The sequence below is a fragment of the Rhinolophus ferrumequinum genome, chromosome X (assembly GCF_004115265.2).
Source record: "Rhinolophus ferrumequinum isolate MPI-CBG mRhiFer1 chromosome X, mRhiFer1_v1.p, whole genome shotgun sequence".
Taxonomy (NCBI): Eukaryota; Metazoa; Chordata; class Mammalia; order Chiroptera; family Rhinolophidae; genus Rhinolophus; species Rhinolophus ferrumequinum.
In genome coordinates, this window is record NC_046284.1 from 87,786,562 (window position 1) to 87,791,785 (window position 5,224).

The 5,224-nt window shown below is 33.7% G+C and overlaps 1 non-coding gene and 1 pseudogene across 1 annotated transcript; both read left to right on the plus strand.

The window, feature by feature from the left end:
- Positions 1 to 458: 458 nt before the first annotated feature.
- On the plus strand, positions 459 to 532 carry TRNAE-CUC (transfer RNA glutamic acid (anticodon CUC)). Its single transcript has one exon. It is a non-coding gene; the product is annotated as a tRNA-Glu (tRNA).
- A 3,818-nt stretch (positions 533 to 4,350) lies between these two features.
- LOC117026551 (60S ribosomal protein L28-like) lies at positions 4,351 to 4,764 on the plus strand (annotated as a pseudogene).
- The last annotated feature ends 460 nt before the right edge of the window (positions 4,765 to 5,224 follow it).

Genomic DNA, 5,224 nt, shown 5'->3' on the forward strand with positions numbered 1-5,224 from the left:
CAGAAACAGAAGTGACCCCTAGGAAACCATGCTGAAAAATAAAAGCAAGAATAAAAATGTGAGAAAAGACTTCAGTGGCCACATACCATGGAGAGGCCAATTCCACAGTTTAAGTCCAGGCAAGTACTAAAAAACAACAACAACTCTCAGAAAAATAAAACAGAATCCAGGGTCACTACAATCTACAGTTAAACCTTGAACAACATGGATTTGAACTTCATGGGTCCACTTTTATGTGGATTTTTTTCAATACATTCATACAGTATTGTAAATGTATTTTCTATTCCTTATGATTTTCTTAATAACATTTTCTTTTCTCTAGCTTACTTTATTGTAAGAATACAGTATACTTCTATAATATATATAATATACAAAATATATGTTATCAGTAAGGCTTCTGGTCAGCATTAGGCTATTAGTAGTTAAGTTTTTAGGGAGTTAAAAGTTATAAATGGGACGGCCATTTAGCTCAGTTGGTTAGAGCGTGGTGCTCTCAACAACAAGGTTGCTGGTTCAATCCCTGCATGGGCCACTGTGAGCTGCGCACTCCAAAACTATATTGAAACAACTACTTGACTTGGAGATGACGGGTCCTGGAAAAACACACTTAAAATAAGTAAAAGTTAAAAAAAATTATAAATGGATTTTCAATCGTGTAAGGGGTCACTGTCCATAACCCCTGTGTTGTTTGGGGCTCAACTTCATAATCCAAAATGTTTAGTTTTCACCCCAAAGTGATAAGACCTGCAAAGAAAAAGAAAAATGTGGTCCATACTCTGGTAAATGATAAAGCAGTAAAAGAAACTGACTCTGTAGACTCAGGTGTTGAATCTAGCAAATATTTAACATCTATTATAATACATTAAAATGTGTTCAAAGTATAAAAGAATTAAAAGAATATATGTTGGCATTGACTTAACAAAGAGAGAATCTCAAAAAAGGAAATAGAAACTATAAATAGTAACGAAATGGGAAATCTAGAATCGAAAAGTACAATAACCAAAATAAAAAGCTTACAATAACCAAAATGAAAAGCTTAATATCAAATTTTTAAAATCAGTAAACTTGAAAATAAATTAAAATTATCCAATACAAAGAACAGAGAGGAAATTGCTTGAGAAAAATTCACAGAGCCTCAGAAAGCTGTGGAACAAAAACTAACGTACCATTTCCACAAGAGGAGAAAAAAAGGAGCAGAAAATATATTTGAAAAAAAATGATCAAAACCAATGCAAATTTATGAAAAACATTAATCTACAGTTGCAAGAAGTTCAACAAAAACTAAATAGGATAAACACAGAGGTGCCAAACTAGACATATCATACTCAAGCTGCTGAAAGCCAAAGATAAAAACAAAGTGAATATCTTAAAATTAGCAAGAAAAAAATATTTATCACAAACAAGAGAACAACAATAAAATTAACAGGTAACTTCAGAAACAGTATAAGACAGAAGTCAGTAAAATTACATATTCAAAGTGCTAAAAGAAAAAAATGTCAACTGTGAATTTTATACCCCTCAAAACTTAAAAAATAAAGGTGAAGTAAAGACATTCCCAGATAAAGAAAAATGGAGTGAATTCATTGCTAACAGATATGTCCTATAAGAAATGTTAAATGAAGTTATTTTTCATGCTGAAGTGAAATGGCACAAGATGTTAAATCAACAAAAATGAATGAACACTGGAAATAATAAATGTGAGCACATATATAAAAGACTGTGTATTTGTGTGTATTTATTTATACATATGTGTCACATATTTCTCTTTTCTTTATTATTTTAAAAACATATGATTATTTATAGAAATAATTATACCATGCATTGTTAGATATATAGCATATACAGAGGGTGTCAACAATGTGTACACATTTTAAGAAAGGAAAAAACTGTATTAAAATTGTAATATTCAATATATACAGATAACAAAAGATGAATGCAAGTCATGTGTATACATTTTTTAGCACCCCCGGTATACATACACTACATGATAATACTAGAACAAAGGTGGGAGAAGGAAAGGGAAATACACTGGATCAAAACTGCTCTATTTTGACAGTGGAAATGTAATGGCTGTGTGCAATGTCAGAGGGATAGTGGATGGGGGCAGGGGGTTGACACAGTGTGAGGGATATAAATGATAAATGTCTAACTATTACATTGTTTTGTGCACTGGAAACTAATTTTAAAAATGCAACTCATGTTACTCCTCCTACATAGCATTCCTGAATGGCTACCCAACCTTCAACACTGGGCCACAATCATGACCCCTGGTGTCCCCCATAGTACATTGTTCATGCCTATTACACGTGGTGGTGTCACACTGACACTTCCCCTCAGTAATTCTGTGAGTAAAAGGGAAGGATCCATTCCCTACTTTTTCCAGGATCTAGCAGAGTTCCTGAACATAGAACACATGGTCAGTCCATTTGGCTTGCTTCTATAAAGATATAAAACAATGTTTTGTAGTTATCTCCAGCATGAGAGATTGTAACTGTACATGGCAGCAGGTTTGGAGTGAGGTGGAATTGATTTTAAATTTGCACTCTTTTGCTATTTGAGTTTTTAAAAAGGTGAGCATGTATTGTTTTTATAATAAAACTTGTCTAAAGTTTCCTTAAAAAAAAAAGCTTCTCTATTTTACTAGACTTAAGTCAGGGTTAACTTGAATTAGATTGTTCAATTAAGGATGCATACTTTAATCTCTAGAGTAACCACTAAGAAAATAACTGAAAAATATATAGGATAAAAATTAACAGAGGTGTTAACATGATATACTAAAACATATTTCTTTAACACAAAAACAAGTCAGCAAAGGAGGAACTGAGGAAGAAAAGAGATATGAGATATATAGAAACAAAAAAGCAAAACAGATAATATAATTCCAATTATAGCAATAATTACATTAAATATGAATGGACTAAGCACTCCAATCAAAAGACAGATTGTCCGATTAGATTTTAGAAAAAGCAAGTTTCATCTACATGCTGTTTATAAGACACCACTTTAGTTTCAAAGACACAAAAAAATTGAAATCAAAAGAATAGAAAAAGATATACCATGCTAACAGTAAACATAAAAGAACTGGTGTGGCTCAATGAACATTAGAGAAAATATACTTTAAGAACAGAATTATTACCTGAAATAAAGACAGACATTGCACAATGATAAAAAGTCAACACATTAAGGAGATATAACAATTAAACATGTAAATGCAGCTTTCAAAAGAGTATGAAAATACATAAAACGAAACTGACAAAATTGAAAGGTGAAACAAAAAATTCAACAGTTATTGGTGGAAGTTTCAATGCTTTTCTCTTAGTAATTGAAAGAACTACCAGTAGACCAAAAATCAGTAAGGATATAGATTTCAACAATACCAACCAATTTAATCAGTATATGTATGTGTGTGTGTGTGTATATGCGTGTGTATACGTAAAACACACCACCTAATATTAGCAGAATACACATTCTTTTAAAGCACACATGGTACATTCTTCATTCTTCAGGATAGAACATATGCTATGCCAAAACACAAATCTCAATAAAACATAATTTGTATGTTTTTTTTACCACAACAGAATTAAATTACAAATCAACCACAGAAGACAAACCTGGGAAATACCAAATACTTGGAATTAAACAACACACTTCTAAATAAAACATGAATCAAGGAAGTAATCACAAGGGAAATTAGAAAACATGTTGAACTGGAAAAAAATGAAAACGGCATATCAAAATGTACAAAATGTAGCTACGGCATTTCTTAGTGGGAAATTTATAGATGTTTAAAGCCTATATCAGAAAGAAAGAAAAAATTTTAAATCTAAAATTTAATATCAAGATTTTAGAAACAGGAGAGAAAATCAAACCCAAAGTAAATAGACGGGAGGTAGTAATAAAGGTAAGCAGAAATCAGTGAAATGGAAAACAGAAAAATAATACAGAAGGTCAATGAAACCAAAAGTTGTTACTTTAAAAGGCCAAAAAAAAAAAATTATAAAACATTAGCTACACAAAGAAAAACAGAAAAGATGGAAATTATCAAAATCAGAAATGAAAGAGGAATTCACTACAGACTTACAGAGATTAAAAGGTAATACTATGACCAACTTTATGTGCAAAAATTAGACAACTTGTTGAAATGGACAAATTTCTAGAAAGAAAAATAAAGAAATTTAGTTAATAATTTAACATTTTCCCACAAAGAAAATCCCTGACACAGAAGGCTTCACTCGTAAATTTATTAAATATTTAAGAAAAATATAATACCAATCCTACACAAACTCTTTCAAAAAATAGAAGAGGGAGCTCTTTCCGTCCCTGGCTGCTGCAACTGGAGGAGCTGTTGCCATGCCCACGCATCTGCAATGGATGGTCGAGCGCGACTGCTCCAGCTTCCTGATCAAAAGGAACAAGCAGATGTACAGGACCAAGCCTAATAATCTGAAGACCTGCAAGTCCTTCCGCTACAATGGGCTGATTCACTGCCAGACTGTGGGTGTGTAACCAGCGACTAACCGCAAAAGTGTGGTAGTCATCATGAAGCAGAGATCCGGCCGGCGAAAGCCAGCCACCACCTACGTGTGGACCTCCATCAACTAGAATGTCCGGGCTACCCTCAGCAGCATCCGGCATATGATCCGCAAGAACAAGTACCACCTGGACCTGAGCATGGCTGCCATTGGCAGAGCCAGCACCATCCTGCGCAGCCAGGAGTTAATGATGCTGAAGAGGAAGTGGGCTCACCCCACCAAGAGCTCCTGAGTAAACCCCCCCCCCCAAAGCAATGAAGTATAAAGCGTCAGCTGCTTCCCCCACCCCAAATAAATAGAAGAGGGAGAAATACTGTTCAACTCATTTTATGAGTCCAGTAATACATATCACAAGAAAACTACAGACCAATATCTCTCCCATATATAGATTAAAAAGTCCCTAACAAAATATTAGGAAACTGAATTCAGCAATATATTAAAAGCATTATATACGGTGACCAAGTGGGGTTTGTGAAATGTAAGGTTGATATAATATCTGAAAATCAATTGATTTAAGACACCACCTTAATAGAATAAAGAAACAAAAAAACAAACAAAGGGGGTGGCCGGTTAGCTCAGTTGGTTAGAGCATGGTGTTAATAACACCAAGGTTGCTGGTTTGATCCCCAGCCACAGTGGGCCACGGTGAACTGTGCCCTCCTTAAAAAAACAAAAAACAAAAAATAAACATG